Here is a 20044-nt window from a genome sequence, read left to right on the forward strand (position 1 = left end):
GAGAGAGAGGTTCTTTGACGGGCAACGCAGGGGTCCGACCAGGAGAGTGTGTAAGTGTCAGAAGTGGCAAGAAGCATGAGCGGGATGGCAAGAGAGAGGCATGAACATGGCACTGGGAATGTGGCTCTTTACAGCGAGACAACGCTGGAGCTCCTCTTGGGCGTGAAAATGATGCATGCCATAAGGCCCTGAGGAAGACAGGCTTTTCGTTTTGTTTCGTGTTAATGTAGTTCTCCAGGAAGACAAAACCCAGAGAGCAGAGAAGTCCAGCCTTTCTTCTTAGGTCTCTTCAGTTCTACCAGGGCCACAGTCTTTTTATATGTCCCGACAGAGGTGGTCAAATATCCCCCAAAAGGCTTTTTGGTGTTTCAACATCGGTCTCCAGCCATCTGAGAATTTCAGCTGCCACTTCGAGACCACACGTCTTGTGTTGCCCAAACACTCACAAAGTGATATTTGCTTGGGTCCATCTTGATTCTGTTATGCACCTAGGACTAGCTTGTAAATGCTGAGCCTCCCTCCAGAAAATCGAAGAGTCCCTCCCTTTCCACCATCTTAGTTAGAAACACGTTTAGCTCTCTGTAATAGAAATTCCAGTTACAGAGGCTTTAATGAACCAGGCTTTTTCTCCCACAATAACAACAGAGCTAGGCAATGACTACTGTCATTTTAGTGACTCAGCTGTATTAGGGCCAGCATCTCTCCCATTCCTGTGGCCTTACCCTCCTGGTTACAGGAATAAACTCCTTGTTACAGGCAGTGCCAGCCATCATATCGATATACAAGACAGGAAAACTATATAAGGAGGAAGAGGTGTGGGCAGCCACAATTATTCTGTGTAACTGGCAAGGCAAATGTCATGGCTCACCTCTTCCCACCCTCTTCCCAGCAGACTTTCACTTAGATTTTCTTGACTGGATCCAGGTTGCAAGTCTTCTCATAGATGTTAGACAATCGGGAAGCAGGTTTATCAGACTGTCTCTGAACAACCGTGCCTTGGGTTGAGCAGGTCGCTGCATCCCCAGAAAGTTGCGTTTCTCAGAGCGAGGAATACTAGGAGACTAAATACTAAATACTGGCAACTGCCTGCATTGGCCACACCTCTTAATGAATTTAATGCCTAGGACCCTCTTCTGCTTCTCTTAGCTCTATGGTTTTACATCTTGCAGTTTGTCCTTGAGGTCCCCGCAAGCTCTTGCTTTGTGTCCAGGACCCAGGCTATAGAAGGAGTGGGTCCCCGTGGAGCTTTGCCACAGGTAGCAGCTGGCATGTGACATCTTACAGGCTGAAAGAGGTGAGTAGTCTTGCTAACATCCCTCCTCTACCGAGGTGAAAGCAGCAGCACAAAGCCTGGCACACAGTGTGGTGCCGTGTCTGGACTTAGCAGACCTCTGGATCACAGGACTTGTCAGAGTGCACCAGGCAATGGCCAGTTTGCCACGAGAAAACACGTGTAGCATTTCCGCAGCCTGATCGATGCCTGGCACACAGTGAGAACTTTCTTTTTTTTTTTCTTTTTTGCCATTTCTTTTTATGTTCTAAACAACCTGCTCTGTTTGCAGTTTAGAAAGTACTCCGTTTTCCTTCCAGAAGCACCTGCTGACAGAGCCAGGCTGCAGTGAGGATGGGTGGTTGACATGCCCTGGAGAAATCAGCACCACAGAAACCGAAGCTCCTGCCGCCTCCCAGCTGGTGGCCGGGGCCCCTCAGACGCCAAAAGGACAGGACTCTGTGCTCTTTTGTTCAAGTCCCTCACTGAGCTCCCTACAGCTGTGGTGGAGAATCTTTTGTGTGTATTTGTAAACTAAGTGGATGTGACATGGAAGTCACCAGGGGGAATAAATCTGGAACATGGAAATGCGGTTTTTACAGTCCCATTTCTAATCATAACTGCCCTTTAAAGCCCACACAAAATCATTGCCTTAAGTTCTTCTGTTTTCCAGTCTTGGTGTGGCTTCTCTGCAGTCCTACAGCATGACAGGGACAAGGTCTCGTATTTAGTCAGCTATGCACTAACACAGATCCTCCCATAAGTTTCCATAAACTCTCCTCACAGAGCTGTCGATGGAGCCTGGGAAACGGAGACATGGGTTCCAGGCAGAGATCACTGTGCTGCCCTGCTGGGTGGTGTGGCCACGGTGATTTCAGGGAGGACAGACACGGGAAGGCTTGAGGCAGTACCCCCCAGCTTGGCCCTGGAGGAGATCAGTGTCTCTGCTGTCACCATGATGGTGGCAGCCGAGACATTTGTCCCATCAGCTAGCTTGTCTCCAGGCCTAGAATTTGCCCTGCCCTTTCTGGCTTCTCCTGAGCCGTCTCTTTATCTGAGCAGATCTTCTGTCTTACAGCACAGCCGATGGATTCAAGCGTACAATAATTTAATGTCACGTGCTCAACAGCATCCTCCCAGGAGGTAACTCACAGCGCCCGTGTAATTGTCTTAGCCAAGTAACTTGTAAAACACCGAACCACCTTCTAATTGATCTTAGGCATGAGATCACAAGACATGAGGCAGGGGGTGGGGGTGCTCAATGGACAAAAGGAGAGATGGAGGGGTCTGAAGTGTGGGAAGGGAGAGGAATCTGGAAGAAAAGCAGCCGAGTTCATTCTCATGCCTGTAATAACAAGAACTCTTTTTCAGCCTGGGGGATTATAAAATAGGGCAAGACCAATGTGACCCAGGCTGCAGTGTAAATTTATTCTACACCTTGTACATTTTAACTGAAACCCCATGTTTGTCCAATTTATTATAACACAAGCTTAGAAATGTGCTGGGATGCATCTAAGAGATGAACAGTCCGGAATATTGGACTACATTTTATTCTCCTAGCCACAGTTTTCTCAAACACAGTGTTTTACAAATATGTATTAATGTATGTAGGGTTTATTTTGGTCATCTATGAAGGCAGAAACCTTATTATTTCCCTCACTTTGTATCTGGTACTTAGTATGTACCAGCAACAACTACTAAAGGTAACATTTATTGTGTGCTAAGTATGAGACGGGCACTGCTTTAGGTACTGTGTTATCTGGTTCCAGGGACTATAATCTTAATCCCTAGGGTATATTGCCCCCCCCCCCCACTTGTAAATATAACATAGTAAACACTCCAAGTATTTATGGTAGCTACGCAGAGCTTGAAGAAGCTTCTGGGTAGTTTTCTTCTTCTGTTACTTTCTTGTTACCTATGCATAGGTTGAAATGGAGGAAAAAAGTAATAGAAGGGAAGAAACTGCATGAAAGGCCCAGAAAACACTAGCTGCTTCATTTTCCCTCGTCTTGGTCGATGTAAGGGTTCACACACTCTGGTCTATTTTCCTAAATGGATGACCCTCAAAGACTTACTTATTCTTGGCCAATGAACAGCTGTTAGACCTTTTTCTTGTTTGAATGGCTTTCTAGACACTTAAAGACAGATAATAAAGAAGAAATCATTTGATGCCTCTATTTTGCCACTGGAAACATTTGGTTCACAGCACTCACTGCCTGCAGACACATTCTGAAGGTTTATCAGAACATGAGTCTCCTTGGAGAGGTGAATTCCTTTCGTCTCACTAGCTGATAGCAGCTTTTATCTGCATTTCATAATTTTGACCTTTGAACACGAATTGGAACAGATAATGGACAGAAAACACTCTATTAAAAATATAGAGCAGGAAAACAGTGCTGTCTAATGAATGTCTTATTTTGTTCCAATAACCAAGATCCATTACAGAATCTGTAGACATTAGAAATGATCTAGCCCAACTTGCTCAATTTTTAGAAGGGAAAACTGAGAGGTCAGAAGACTGAAATAAAGCTACAGACCTTGCTTTTGAGAGTTAGGCCTCTAAGCAAGCTCTCCTGACATCCAAACAGGAATTGTTTCCAATGTAGCAGTTCCTAGGGCAAGGGAGCCTAGATTATCTGAATTGCATAAAATATGAGGGATTACAAGGAGATAGTCTAGAAAAGTGCTCAGGACCGGATACACAGAAAGCAGATAGAGTGAAGGAAAGCACAGGCAGGCAGCTGGAACATTATGCTTGAGGAAGGGAGGCTCTTAAGGTCATGTTTAAGGACCAATTTGAAGGCCAGTTATGAACGAGTCTGTGGAAAGTCTCAAATACCAAAATTAAAGCTAACACTGTATTGCTGATAATTCTACTATTATCCATTCAGTTGCATTCACAAATTATGCCTCAATGTTTAGAAGATTGATTCAAACTTTGCCTTAAAAAAATCACCATGGAGACTGTAACTGACTAACAATTCCGTTTCCACCAGGAAGGCTCTTGCAGACAGCCAAGCTCAAAACGTTTTTTCTGAGCCCTTAAATACTGGCTAAGAAAATCTTCCCATCAGAAAGAAAATCAGTCTGGATTCATGTAACTAGACTTAATAGAATGAAATTTCTCCAAAAGGTTAATTTCTGCCTTCAGCAAAACCCTCCTAATGGGCTATTATATGGTAAACAGTGGAGCAGGAGAATGGGGAGGGTGCCATAGTTGATGTCATTGCAAAGCAATTTTGAAAGAAAATACAACACTCAGGTCCAGCCCATGAAGAGCAATCCTGCCCTTGTCTCATGGGGTTGACTCCATGTGACCTAATTGATTGTTTCCTCTAAAGACTGGTGATTTGATTTATTCTCAGCAATTTTCTTTCCTAACAATTCCCTGGCCTCCACTCCCAGGCAAATCTAGGCAACAAGAAGGGAACGGAAGAGTTTCCATGCACCCTTTTCACAATCAGCCCTATACGCCATCAAAGCAGTTTCCCATCCACACAGCTATCCATTTTAGAACCTGAAAGATCTGGACTGTTGGTATGAATCATATGACTTGAGTAATGGCTGGATGTCCCCTCCCTATGGTCACATGTGTTGACAGAACCTAAAGTTCTGTCGATTTTTGTTGTAACATCATGTTTAGAAAATTACTCAGTTGTTTCTATGCATGTTAGGGAACTTTACATGATACATTAGCCACAGCTGATATAAAAGTGCTCTAAAGGGAAGTGTGTTGGAAGGAACAGTAGACTAGGTCTTCGGAAACTTGTGAGTCCTCTTCCTCTGCTGAGTGGCCTCAGAACTCAACTTATTTCAGCCTTGCTTCCTCCATCAGTAAAGTTTTCAAGCTACATAAGACACATTTTTAAGTCCCTTCCAGCTTTATAATTCTATGATTACACAATTACATTTATCTTGTCCTTTAGAATACCAAACACAACCACAAATAGGCATTTAATAAACATTGCTAGATAGCATCTCATCTGATTTTCTCTTTTTTACTGCTTGTGTTTCTTCCCCCAAACCATTCCAGATTTTTAAAGTACTCAGCTAGAGATCCTGCAAATTGTACGTTTCATTTTGTTTATGTATTTAGGCAACCATGATGCCTTCAGGGTTATGGTTATAAATGGTGGTATTGACTTGTTTTAAGAAGCAAACAACTCCAGGAAAATGTGTCTCAATAGAAATCAAAGTGCTCCCACCCAAAGTCCTCCCCCACCCCTGACCACACAAATACTTTAAAGTTTCAAAATGTGTAAAATGAAAAAGGCACGTTAGTGTGGAGAGAATACAACAAAACAATGACATCGAAAACACCACCATTCATTTTGTTGCTGTATTTTTCAGTTCAAGAATTGAACACATTTTTTACATGGAAGCTTGTTAAAATAATTGTTGGGTATTTCCTTTGTTATTATTCTTTCTTAGATCTCAAAATCTTGAAATGAAAAGCTAAGAGTATTTTGATATCATGGCAGAGAAACGTGCTTCCTTTCCCTCATATGCCAAAAATTGTACCATAATAATTGTTCACTTATTGAAGGAATCTATCTACAATAAGATAAAATATTTACTAAATAAAAATATTCATCAAACTGAAATGATCACTTCTTTTAAAAAAAATTATTTTAATGTTTATTTATTTTTGAGAGAGAGAGAGACAGAGTGTGAGCAGGGGAGGGGCAGAGAGAGAGGGAGACACAGGATCTGAAGCAGGTTCCAGGCTCTGAGCTGTCAGCACAGAGCCAGATGTTGGGCTGAAACTCACAAACCATAAGATCATGACCTGACCTGAAGTCAGACGCCTAACCACCTGAGCCACCCTGAAATGATCACTTCTAACTAAGAGTTTCAGAATCCTCCCTTCCTTTCTGGTAATTAGAAAATAAACAAATCTCACAAACGTGTGGGTGGCTCAGTCGATTGAGTGTCTGACTCTTGATTTCCACTCAGGTCATATTCTCAGGGTTCGTGGGTTTGAGCCCCACATTGGGCTCCATGCTGACAGTGCAGAACTTCCTTGGGATTCTCTGTCTCTCTTCCTCTCTCTCTCTCTCTCAGAAATAAATACATAAACATTTAAAAAAAGAAAATAAACAAATTTTTTAAAACAGCATCCCCAACACAATGGACTTTCTTCTCTCACTAACCCTTCTTCCGGTCTTCTCTTGGACTGACCCCTGTACTTGTATCATAGTGTACATATGTTGCCACATGCATCATTACATCTGTTCATAGTTGCCCCAGGTGGAAGGTAGGACAGGGTTTTTATTTTCATTCCAGAAGGGTTTTTCAGAGATTTAACTACTTGCCTAAAGTCACACTATCAGCAATTAAACTGGGACAAGAACCCAGGCCTCTTAACTTCCTTCCGGGTGGGGTCTGTATGGTATTCTGTGGGATGGGGAGCTGGGAGCCATTGTATATATTATCCTTTCCTATTTATTTATGTCCTTTTTATCAGAATTTAGGGCAAGACAAATACAAGCTATATGGCCTGGTTCCTTGGAAAAGCAAGCTGGATAAAGAAAAGGGTAGGGCATACATCGTTCAGATTCAAGATAACCAAATTACAAGAATCTTTGCCTATCTTCTTACCAAAGTATAAGCCAGCTCAAGAGCGCTTATAAAATTGGGAAAAGACATGTTGGGGGGTCTCAAGGGAGTGGCATCTCCTGGTTTACACAGCCCAGGGTCATGCTCTGTTTTTGTTTTTTTAATGTTTATTTATTTTTGAGAGATAGAGACAGACAAAGAGTGAGTTTGGGAGAGACAGAAAGAGAGGGAGACACAGGATCCAAAGCAGGCTCCAGGCTCTGAGCTGCCACCACACAGCCCAACAAGGGACTCGAACCCACGAACCTCGAGATCGTGACCTGAGCTGAAGTCAGACACGTAGCCCACTGAGCCACCCAGGCACCCCAGGTCACTCCCTGTTTATCTGTGAATATGATATACAGGACTTCAACTGAACACCAGGGATGAATGCCAATGACTATAGAGATGGCTATTATTAGGAGTTTGGCAGTTTTACTCAAAGTTGGAACACTGGCTCTCTGGAAAGTCTGATTACAGCAAAGATCACCAGGCTGATTGGCAATGCTAAGTAGCTCTGTGATTTTAGGAACTCCTGGGTATTGAGCTCATTATCTGAAAGGAATCTCTGGACATTGTTCTCATATAATTTGTGACTTTTAGACTGAAAGCCTTTTCACTCCAGGGTGTTGGTGTTACTTAGATGTCTCTCCTGCATTCCAGGGGCCATGAAGACAGAGGTGGCAAAAATTCATGGATGGAGTCAGTCCTGTGAGTTGTATTTGAGGACCATGATTGGTTGGCAGGATTATGACACTCAACTATCTCATACTGTGTTTTGTCCAGAGACCTAGGAAAAGGTATTGTAAAACTCCTTCATTAATCATAATATTTATATTCTTTTTATCCAGAGCCACAAGGGGTAGACCTTAAAAGAGTATCTCGACTTATAGTCTTCCCCACTCAAAAAATGCTAGGCCATGTTTCCCTACTACCACTATTTACATCAGTTATTTTCCCATTAAGAAAATTTTCCTATTAAGACCTGCTCTGGGTCATAAGGTAGGTCTATTTTTAATTTTTTGAGGAACCTCCACACTGTTTTCCAGAGTGGCTGCAGCAGTAGCACTGCTAGGAATTTCCCCCAGGGATACAGGAGTACTGATGCATAGGGGCACTTGTACCCCAATGTTTATAGCAGCACTCTCAACAATAGCCAAATTATGGAAAGAGCCTAAATGTCCATCAACCGATGAATGGATAAAGAAGGTGTGGTTTATATACACAATGGAATACTACTTGGCAATGAGAAAGAATGAAATCTGGCCTTTTGTAGCAATGTGGATGGAACTCGAGAATGTTATGCTAAGTGAAATAAGCCATACAGAGAAAGACAGATACCATATGGTTTCACTCTTATGTGGATCCTGAGAAACTTAACAGAAACCCATGGGGGAGGGGAGGGAAAAAAAAAAAAGAGAGGTTAGAGTGGAAGAGAGCCAAAGCATAAGAGACTCTTAAAAACTGAGAACAAACTGAAGGTTGATGGGGGGTGGGAGGGAGGGGATGGTGGGTGATGGGTATTGAAGAGGGCACCTTTTGGGATGAGCACTGGGTGTTGTATGAAAACCAATTTGACAATACATTTCATATATTGAAAAAAAAAAAAAAAGACCTGCTCTGAGGAGACTAAATAGGGATAAATAAAAATTAAATACAAAAGAATGTATGTGAATGGTGGAATGGACAGGAAGAAATGACAGATATTGGGAAAACATTGTAAATAACTCATAAATTACCACAGGTTCAATGAACATCCAGCAACTCCTATTATAAAAATAAACAGGTAAAATATAAGTGAAGCTTTATTAGTTAAGTTCGGTCATTCTGATGAAATACTCCATTGCCAGAAAGTCTATGGTTAGAAGATGCTGAATGGGAAAGACAGAAAGGCACATTCTAAATTTTCAAAAGAAGGCTACACACAAATTCACACAGGCACACACAAAACATTGAGTGATAGAACATGCCCGTCGTTAATACGGATACCTTCTTCCACATTCGTAAGATTCCGTAGCATAGTATCATGTCACGGAAAGAGCAGAAGGAGTAAAGGAAACCAGCCCTAGCTTCAGATAACGCTCCCTTCCATATTAGCTGAATCATCTCAGGCAAGGGGCTTTGCATCCCTGAGCCTCAAGGAAAACCAGATTTATTGTCAGGACTGATATAGACTGAAACGGAACTAGAAAAAAATCTTTGTACCAAAAAAACATGTCTTGGTCCAGGTCTTCCTTCCCTCATCCTCCCGCATGAGCTATGTGGTTTCCCTGTCTTTGCTTCTCCCTGTCTGTCTGCTCTCCATCTCACTCCCTCTGCCAACACAAGGGCTCAACCTTTTTATACCTTCAGTTTGCATATCATCCTTTGTGGTCTCAATTTTGCCTTGTGACTTTTCAAAACCTCTGTTGCCTGTGCTAATTAAATCATCATCTCAATATTCTTAATTTAAAAGGCCCATATAGAGATCTGATTGACCTAACTCATCCTTTTTTTTTTTTTTTTTGCTTTTTAGATTTATTTTTTATTTCCTGAGATATAACTTACATAGAATAAAATACATAAATTTTAATTGCTGTGTGTGTGTGTGTGAGACAGAGAGAGAGACAGAGACAGAGACAGAGACAGAGATAGAGACAGAGAGAGAGAATGCATTTGCTGTCCCTGAAGTAGAACTCACCTTTCATCTAACAATGTCAGTGATAAGGTAGGGTCATGCAATACACAATATTGCAATCTAGGTTTGTATTTCCACCAGTTTCTTTGAGAGAAGTCCTGCCCTAGAGGTCTCTGATAGGCAGGTAGACACGATTAAAATTTCTAGTACATTTGTACATGAATTTTTTTTTTTTTTGCCCCCCGTGGCTACTGCCAATCACTATTATCAACCCTGGATTGTATACATTGATCTTTCACTTATTTATTATAGCCATTTGCCTGACATTAGTTTAAAATAACTTTTCTTATAATTTATACATTAAGCTGCTTGAGTCACAAAGAATAGAGATTTTTAGTTTATCTCACACAGTTTGTCATAATAATATACAACCAGGCTACCTAGAGCTCAAAACTTTGTTCAGGTCATGGCGGTAGTTCTGAAGTTCCAGCTGCTGCCCTAATGATGCACTAAAGTTCCAGTGGTTATCTCATGGCATCCAATCCTTCAAATCTTTGCTTTGGTGATTTGGTCTACTTCTGTTGTTAGTGCTGCTTTTGTGTTATTATTCTGTGCATATCTCAAAGTCAAACTCTTCAACAAACAGAAATTTGACTGGTTTGGAAAGTCACCATCCAGTAGAGGGCACTCTTGTTGGTGTTAGATGGAGCCTCCACAATTTAAGTCTAAAGAATGCCTATAAACTAACAGAATCTTTTTGGGTCTGGAATCATATCCATTGTGTTTAGGGTCATGATATCACTGGGCACAAATACAGAAATCCATGCATATTAAGTCTCCCAGAAAGAGGTTTTGTATATGGCAGGTGTCTAAGCTATTCAGAAAAGGTCATTATAACTGGCAAACATCTTGCTTGGTCTGAAAGGCTCAACATCTAGACAAGTTTCTAGGACCAGAACTAATGACATTCACTTTGTCATTTGGTTCAGAAAACTTTGTATATGGAGGACAAAGTAAGAGGAAATAAAGTCATAGAGATGGATGTTGGCAAGGCAGACCATGGTGAACTCATGTCTACAGTAACTTGGTCAGGAAAAAAATGAGAAGATGGGGAAAGAGACACAAACCTTCTAAAGAGAAGAAAGTGAAAGAGGATAAGGTAATGGGAAAGAAACCTGAGAAGAAAGTGACAGTGGAGAGAAAGTAGAGAAGGAAAATGGAAAGAAAAGAGGGTAGAAGAACCAGGGATTAATGTTTTCCTTTACTTTAGTTTAGAGTTCCTCTATTCTCCCTGGTCCAATGACAGTTGACTCTCCTCTCAAGAAAGAAAAAAAAAAGGGGGGGGGGGTGCCCAGGTGGCTCAGTCAGTTAAGCATCTGACTCCTGATTTCAGCTCTGGTCATGATCTCATAGTTTGTGAGATCCAGCCTCACATCAGGTTCTGGACTGACAGAATGAAACCTGCTTGGAATTCTCTCCTCCCTCGCTCTCTGCCCCTCTTCCACTTTCTCTCTCTCTCTCAAATAAACATTTAAAAAAGCAAAGTAAAGCAAAGATTCCATCAATGATATGGAGCCTGTCAGCACCTCTTTGGTGGACAGCAACTTAGCCTACATAGGAAGAAGGCACCAGATGCCATAAGCATCTGTCTGTGAAAATACAAAGTTCTTTACGTGCACCACAATACAAGAGAGAACACTGAAACTGGAGTAGAAGAAAATATTTAGGATTGATGTTAGGAAAAGTTTCCTAACTATTAGTATTTTCACACATTTTCATGAAGGGACCTGATGTTCCTGTGTCCTATGATTACATACCATGTCTGTTAGGACAGTGGTTCTCACAATATGCTCCCTAAACCAGCAGCATCAACATCACCTGGGAACTTGTGAGAAATGCAGATTATTGACCCACACCATAAACCTGCTGAATCAGAATCATCAGGATTGTGGTTCAGGACCCTGACTTTTAAGAAGCCATCTGTGTGATTTTTATGCAGCTGAAGTGTAAGAGCCACAACGTAAGGAAATGTTATGATTCACATTATGCACATGGAGAATACCTAGTGTCAGAAGGTGAAGTCAAGTTCTCTGGAAAACCTATGAACCATCTGGGTGTGGTTTCTTTCCCTCCATAGTTCTCTCTCTACCTCTCAGGCTTCTTAGCTAAAGCTACTAGGTTTCAGAGCTGTTATACCTCTCTTTCCTAAAGGAAGCAAACCCAGAACGTGTAAAAATTACAGGACTGCTGAGCACCCTCCTGATTCATTATGTTTTCTGGGCTCACAATTAGTAGATTGACACAGAGATTTTCAATAGAGGAGCCCCTTCAAAGCTAATACCACAACTAACAGGGCTCTACTTCAACGTAATGTGCTGGACAAACACCAAATCTATAAGCTCTGGGTACCCTTGCAGTAAAATTGAGCCTTTAAGCATCCTGCTGGGATTATACACCTTTCTACTCCAAATGGGATTATAAGGTCTCCACGTCCTTGCCAATGAAGACCATTCATTGTGCCATTAGGGTAGCAATGACCTTTCAGGCAGACCTATATGCAGCACTTACCAGCTTATTTATCTGTGTATGTGTGCATGCATCCATGCACGTGTGTTTACATGTGTGTATGCATGTATGAATACCAATTTTGTCTAGGCATTAGATTTAATTTGGGGATTCTATTTCCCTGCTACAATTGTAGAAACTGTGTGCAAATGAAATATAAAAATTGATTGTAGAAACTGTGTGCAAATGAAATATAAAAATTGAAATATACTAATGGATATCCTCTTTTGTATGTGTATATGCTATGCGTATTTTATTTTGGCACATCATCTAGACTGATGGCTCCAGAAAGCTGTGATGACATCATGATTTAGTGGGGGAAAGTAGAGGATTTTAGTTTCACTCACATTGTTTCAAATCTTGGTTATGCCCCTTATAAGCTACAGGACTTCGTTAGGGTAGGCTTTTGAATATCTCTGAGCCTCACTGACTCAGTCTGTACAATGAGGGAAATAATACTTAACCTGAAGTTTTACAGGGAGCATTTTGTGAGACAATAATTCAGGTAAGCAAACTGAAATTAGAAGGTGCTAAATAATGAACGGTATTATAAAAAGACATGGCCCTGTTCTCAGGGAGCAAATACTGTACTTGCTAAGAAATGACAGACACATGTGAAACATCAAACCACAGTAAAAGAGATCAATGGCCAATTAGTAGGGCATGAAAGTATATAGTTAATTGCATAATAAATGCCAGAAGAGGTCATAGATGGAGGAACAGAGAAAGCAGGAGTTATGGGAGATTCAGATCTGAGCTGGGTCTTGGAGGGAGGAAAGAAGAGTGAGAAAAGTTGAGCAGGTGATACTGTGAGGGCAGACTTAGGAGATGGTGGATAGGTACTGTGGCTGAGAAGCTGGCTTTGGGGTCATGTAAATTTGAAGATAACCTAGAAAGGCAGACAGGGGCAGGCTACCTTGTAGAGGCCCATGAGTGTCATGCAGACAACTGAAGGAGACTGTCTTTCCAGTTCTCCTTAACCTGTTAAAACCCATTCAGCCCAACAGATATAGTTACCCCTTCAACCTACTTATTGTGTTTTCCAAGTCACCTGGTGTATAAGGGAGGCAGAAGAAAGAATAGGAGATGGGCACACCACCTCACTACTGACATTCAGCTTTGTGATGGCATCACTATGGCCACCATCCTCTGACCATAGGTCCATGGCTCCCTTCCAGCAGTGGAGCTCTGGGTGGGAGTCCTTCTGCACTTTCTGTCTTGCTTTCTTTCATGTGCTTTGGTCAAGTTTCCCCAGTAGGACTAAAAATGACTCCTCCTCATGATCAAGGCCTTCTCTTACAGTTCTGGTAATGAACTGATTAATGTGTCCTCCAATTCCCTAAACCAGTCCCTGTGTCTCCACAGTCCATTTTGGACTTCAGGTTTTCCATTTGCAACTCTTTTCCTTGGTAATGGCTCCCTGGACATCTTTATCCATTACCTCCTTTCCTCTCTGCATTTTTTTCATTAAGAATCTTTTAATGGAATGTTTGGGTATAATGAATGAAAAATAGTTTTAGATTCCCTTTTGATCATAGCAGATATTCTATGTCACTTAGTGATATAATTTATAGCATTTACATTTATAACCACAATTATTCAATGTGGTCAGTCTTCTGCCTTTTGTTTGGTTTTCTACTTTTTAAACATTTCTTGGTTTTGCTTTCTTGTTATGTCTTTTGTTATGTGAACTGTATTCTTTCACTGTGATATTATTGGTGAGTTTCCAATGGCAATATTATTACTTATATGAAGGCATTGCAAAATAAAATACTTTTATAAAAATAAACTTTGTTTAATGTTTATTAACCTTTTCCTTTGCTAATTTCTGATTCTTTTCTTAAAAGCTTATTTATTTTGAGGGCAAGGAGGGGCAGAGAAAGAGGGAGAGAAAGAGAATCCCAAGCAGACTCTGCAGTGCAGAGCTCGATGCAGGGCTTGAACTTATGAACCATGAGATCACCATCTGAGCTGAAATCAGACACTTAACCGACTGAGCCACCCAAGCACCCCTACTAGTCTCTGATTCTAAATTAGTTGAATCTTGAAGGATTTTTATTTATATCATGTCTAGGACAAAATAATGTCACGTAGTTGGTAGAAGATTGAAAAATTACAACATTACCTCAGTTCCTCCTTTGTAACTGAGCACAGACACTTTCAAGTAAGCCCACATAGAGTAAGCGCCAGTTTAGTTTATTAAGTAGATTTTCCACATAGACCTTCGGACCTACAATTTGGGTGGGAAGAAGAGCCCCAGGGGTATGAGAGTAGTAAGTCTGTTTCATGAAGACCTCACTGTACCTTGACTACCTCAGCACTCATTGCTAGATCCACTGCTCTGGAAGGATGTACAGGAGGGAGAACTATAGGAAAACACAGACTCTACAATTAGCTAAGACTTGGACCACAACATGGGAAGCCCAGGAGAAGTAGGCCTGTCACATGTAAGCCTTGATTAAAGCTCAGGCCATGGGCCATTTGAACTATGAATGCTATGCCACTTTCCACTGGTGTCCTGTCCTGTCCCACTAAATAGCTTTAGGTCTCATGCTCACACTCAAGCTTGGATAAAAGAAGGAAAAGACTTCATCTAAGAGATTACATTGTTTAGATAGATCCATGGAGCTGTGGTTAAGAAATCTGGCACAAACCTGGAGCCATATTGTCTGGGTTCAAATCTCAGCTCAACCACATAGTAGTTGTGTATTCTATACCAATACTCTGTGCCTCAGCTTCTTCTGTTGTAAAGTGGAGACAATAATCGTACCTACCTCATAAGGTTGCTGTGAAATTCTGAGAGTTAAGGTATGTAAAACACTTATACCATTACTGGCACATGGGAAATGTTGTATTTGTTAGCAATACTATTTGTGGTAAGCAGTGACTCTTGCCCTTGCATAATTCCCATCCCCTGTTAATCATAGGTGGAACCTGTGAATATGGTGAGATTTCACTATTGTGATTATGTTGTATCATAAAACAAGAGGGAGATTATCAGGGTGAGCCTAACTTAATCACAAGAGAGTTTTAAAAGCAGAGAGTTACCTCCAGCTGGTAGCAGCAAAAGAAATCAGAGAGTGAAGGAGGTCCAACATACTAGTGCTGGCTTTTGGAGTCCACCTGCTAAGGAATGAGGGCTGAGAACAAACAACATCTAACAACTAGCATGGAAACAGGAATCTTAGTCCTACACTCACAGGAACTTAATTCAGCCAATCTCTTGACCAAGCTTAGAAGCAGACTCTATTCTTGACCCTCCAGATAAGATGCCAGGCTGGCTGACACTAGGGTTTCAGCTTTGAGGCACCTTGAGCAGAGAACCCAATGCAGTTCTCCCATATTTCTGACTGCAGAGCTGTCAAGAAATAAATGGATGTTGATTTACATCGCTACATTTGTGGTAATTGTTTTTCAACAATATAAAAGTAAGACACAGTTACTGACATAATCCATGGGATTGCTCTTTTCCCCTGAGGCCCACAGTGGAATGGGCGAGGGGGCCCTAATTTGCTTCTTCTCTCTGGTCCCACTCTGATCCTACTGTTACTTCCACCAGCGAACGTGGAGACCCCTGTTACACCATCTTTGCCATATTATCTTGCAGAAAGTCTTGTGACACCAATTACAAGGCACTATGAGAGAGGTTGCCTCGGTTATTTCTATTTACAATCTTCTTCCTCTTACCACAAAAAATTTATTGTCTACAGTGGTCTCCAAATCAGTGTTCTTGAATGCTCCATTGTGCTCTTGATCCATATAAGAGTTTTTCCTTAAGAAGTTGTGTGTATGCACATGGCAGCAGGGGGTGAGCAGCTAATCATTGATGATCCCGAGATGTGACTTCCTTCTACCTTTCTGGGTCCTGATTTTCCTTGCCCTTTAAAAATGTCAAATGTCTCTCATCTTGTCATCATATAGCCACTTCATATGAGAAAAAAAAGCAGAAAACAACTAGCCAACCAACAAGAACAAAAACATTCAGAAGAAGAGGAGCATGACTCAGGTAAACTGTCTTGTGGAATATCAATGACTTATGCCAAATGATATGGAAATCCAATTCCAACAGAAGAGGGCAAGTTTCTTCTCTTGCTCCTTGCTGAGTGGCTTTGCTGACCTGGCTGGCTCCCTTGAGCATTAGTAAATAGAAATTAAGTGAAGCTGAGAGGTAGTGATAGTTTAGGATTTGGAGATCTGAGATCCCCGGCTAATAAATTGAGTATCACTTGAAACTAGGTAATGGTTGTAGGATGCTCATAGATTTCTGTATATAATTTTGAAGTGAATCCTAAGCACCCTTACTCAAGGGTGGCTGCAAAATAGAAATCTAATAAGAATAGGGCCACTGGGAACATCTCATATTGTCCAGAACACTCACAGACATGATAGATGGGAATCTGAAAAGTTATTTCCGGACCCACAGCAAATATCATAAGGAAGATCCTTCCTTATCCCAACCCAAACCTGATTTTGCTGGGATGGGGCCATATTCCTCTAGGATATTCATTTAAGCTCTTTGAGATTCATGTTATTTATCTTTAAAAATGTTGCTCTCAATATTTGCTTCGGGAGACTTAGAGAGTGCTTCACGAATTTCACATGCACATTACCATCCACCACCATCAACCCATTGGGAGATTCCTTCAAAAGGTCACGCAGCATTTTCATCTAGAAATATGGAAAGGAGGCTGAAAAAAATTAAGATTAATAGGTAGATAGGGAAAGAATAGGTCTTGACGAAGTTTGAAAATAAGATGCTGAAAATTACAGATTCATCTCTAGTTAATTAAATATGAGGAAGGAAGCATGAAAGCAAGTTTGCCTCAAGAAACGGAAAAGAAAAGAAAAGAAAAGAAAAGAAAAGAAAAGAAAAGAAAAGAAAAGAAAAGAAGGGGAGGAAGGGAGAGAGGGAGGAAGAAAGAAGGAAGGAAGGAAGGAAGGAAGGAAGGAAGGAAGGAAGGGAGGAAGGAAAGGAGGGAAGGAAGGAAGGGAAGGGAAGGGAAGGGAAGGGAAGGGAAGGGAAGGGAAGGGAAGGGAAGAATGGAAGGAGCTGCCACCAAATGATCCACCAAGGATGATTTTCTTTTAGGGTGTATGATACCAGGGAGAAAATCAGAAGAACACCCACACTCAGCTCAGAGCCTAACTTGGCTTCTCTCTTAGCTACTTTGCACACACTATTGAATATCTCTACAAAATAGGGGATAATGATAGTCACTTACCTTACAGGGATTTTGTGAATAATAAACTTTCAGCCCAAGAATTGGGATAAGGTAGGTGCTCCTGGTAACTTGGTAACTATTACTATCACTATTATTTTCATCATTTTCATTTCCAAGTAAAACGGCTTCCAAGCTCTAGTGCAGAAACTGTAAATGCCCTAGAAAATGAATTTTCAGATTTCCAGCTTCCGCTGAATTTTCTGACAGCCTCTACCGATAGTCTTTTTTTATCTGAAATGAATAAGTTCTTCTTCCATTAACTTAAAGTGTCACTAGAACCCAGCTCTCTGGGGAAGTCGACTTTTACTGAAGGTTTGAGGGCATAGGGGATGGCTTAAAACAAGACCTCACAGAACAGGAAAAAACTTAAACATTAGACTTCACTTTGAATTTTAGGAGTCAGGATTTCTCACGGGGTCTGAATTCTCCTTGGGTTTAGGCCTCTGGCTTCCCTGGGACGCCCCCTCCCTCCCACTTATTCCCTCTCCTTTTTGGTCAGTGTGCCCCAATCTCTGTCACCATCTAATGACAGTCAGTGGCTCCCTAACGTTCACCCCAAAGACTCCCACACTGCATATCCCCGAATTCACTGAGCTGACCCTCTAAACAATGCTCCTACCTGCTCTGGCTCTCCACCGTTGGCAAGGTGGAGGAAAAGCTAAGAACAGTAGACAATTGTGCAGGGGAGGAGCTCACGTGGGACTTGCCCCACAGCTGCTCCTCTGTCCCTGGACCATCGCATCAAGCACTGAGCCCCGGGGTCAGCATGTGAAACACACTTAATATCTATTAGCTCCCTTTCCTTGACTAACCCTTTTCCTGTCCAAGTCACCAGACCCCAGAGTCATTTGCAGTGAAACCCTGAGTGTATGTAAAGAGGAAGCTGGCCCAGTGCCGAAGCAGAGGGCAGGCAACAGGACAGGACTCTTAAAGAACACTTTTCAAGCAGCCAGCAAAGTGGGAGTAGAATGGGCGGGTTTGCTGCGCTGCAGGGAGGAAATGAGCCTTGGAACAAGCCACACCTCTGCTGAGCAGGCATCCTCTCCCCAGGGTGGTATGACAGTGCCACTTCCCTGAGCACGTGTGACCCCACAACCACCCAGCAGGGCAATGATCACAGACGAGAGCAAATTCATATTCCTCCCCACCGCTCCCCCCACCCCAACGTTGCTGACTCAATTCGATCCCCCTCCCCCACTTTTAGGTCTTCCTGTTTATGTTGTCCCTTTGTCTCATTATTTATTTTTAGCCCTGATTTCGGAAGCTTTTATTCTGCCGGGCATTGGCAGCGTCTCAACGGCATCGGCCTGGGCTCTGAAAAGATCATTGTGCGGGGCCTGGCCTCGGGCCCCGGGCGGACAGAGCGCTAGTGTGAGACACCTTGAGCGGGCCTCTATGCGCGCGCGGCCAGCCCAAGGCCTGGTGGACTTCTCCATGGACTGGCCAGCACAGCCACAGTGAGTATGAGAGATAGAGGTGACCTCAGATTTCAGCCGGTCCAGCTCTCAGATGGAGAAACTGAGACCCAGAGAAATTAAGGATCCTCTCCCTCCCCTCAAATCCCACATTAAAGTTGCAGAGCTGGACCTCAAATCCTGGGCTCTTAAATTCCAGTTCAGTGCTCTTTCCTATACGCTAGAAAGTAATTTCTGGAATAAAGTCATCAATTCCTAAATTTCAACATGGGTGCCCACCAGAGTGTCTGTTCCATATTTATTATTTAATTTTTTTTTCTTTTGTGGACTCTGAATGCACTTACATTCACGGAAAAACCCCAAAAGTCTAGAAGGACAGTGGGAGCTCCTCTCATTGTACCCACACTTCAATTTGTCATTGTTTTTCTTTAAGAAACAAAAACATTTTTGCTATGAGTCAGGAGCAGGGAGCTGGTGCTGCTCGCCTCCATGGACTGGCTGCAGGAGCCATGGAGAAAGGAAAAGCTTCAGTTCCCAGGACAATGGTCTCTTTCACTGGGAATATACCGAACCAGAATTACAAGTGTGCAAGAATAAACAAGGCTGGAGTCAATCTAAAGTTGTTTTACACTCTGTTTTATTAAAGTCAATGCATTTCCGCTCCTATGTGCAGAGCCTACGTTTGCCTAATTGTAGACACCCAGGGTGAATGCTAATGCAGGCAGAGGACAGTTGGAGATCTGAAACCAAGGCCCTTTTCTGACCTCTACAGGCCATTTGGAGGAAAAAAAAAAAAAAAAAAGGAAGCTGCTTCTGGAAAATTACAGAGCAGGAGGCATCACAGACTAGGAGCTGAGGGAGATTTTTCCTGGATGCTTCTTTGCTGCTCTGATTGTGCTGGACACAGGCGTGCCCTACTTTTCTGCAGCTCCACTATTCATGTTTAATAGGTTACTGAGGCAACGGGTAGGAGGTCATTCTCAGGAGACCTTTGGAATGGAAATTAAGATCTCAGTCATTCAACACATATTTAACGAAGGCCCTCTTGTCTTGGACACAGTGCTAGGCCCTCAGCATATAGCAGTGAACACCATCATCTCTCTTCTCCAAAAACTGCAAAGTCTGATGTGGGGCAGTGGCGGGGGGGGGGGGGGGGCGGAGGGGTGGGGAGAGATAGACAAACCTTTAGGTAATACCACGCAGCCAAAGCTATGACGTGGTTTCTACATCAGAGTCAGATAAGGGAAGGCTACAGGGAGGAGGATACATATAGGATATGATAAATAGAATAAGGCACAGAGGTGGAAGCAGAGAGAGCAAAAGAGTAAAGTGCTTTCCAGAAACTGAAACTGTTGTT

General features: G+C 42.2%; 1 protein-coding gene and 1 long non-coding RNA gene across 2 annotated transcripts in view; one reads left to right on the plus strand and one right to left on the minus strand.

Moving 5' to 3' along the window:
• Positions 1–20044, minus strand: part of AGBL1 (AGBL carboxypeptidase 1) — an 858541-nt gene that overhangs the window by 70276 nt on the left and 768221 nt on the right. The gene's annotated exons all lie outside the window — the stretch shown is intronic.
• Positions 15461–18729, plus strand: LOC121042425 (uncharacterized). The gene is made up of 2 exons (XR_005796186.1): positions 15461–16056; positions 18522–18729. It is a non-coding gene; the product is annotated as an uncharacterized LOC121042425 (long non-coding RNA).

This window comes from Herpailurus yagouaroundi, unplaced genomic scaffold (genome assembly GCF_014898765.1).
Source record: "Herpailurus yagouaroundi ecotype Mexico unplaced genomic scaffold, PumYag 185, whole genome shotgun sequence".
Taxonomy (NCBI): Eukaryota; Metazoa; Chordata; class Mammalia; order Carnivora; family Felidae; genus Herpailurus; species Herpailurus yagouaroundi.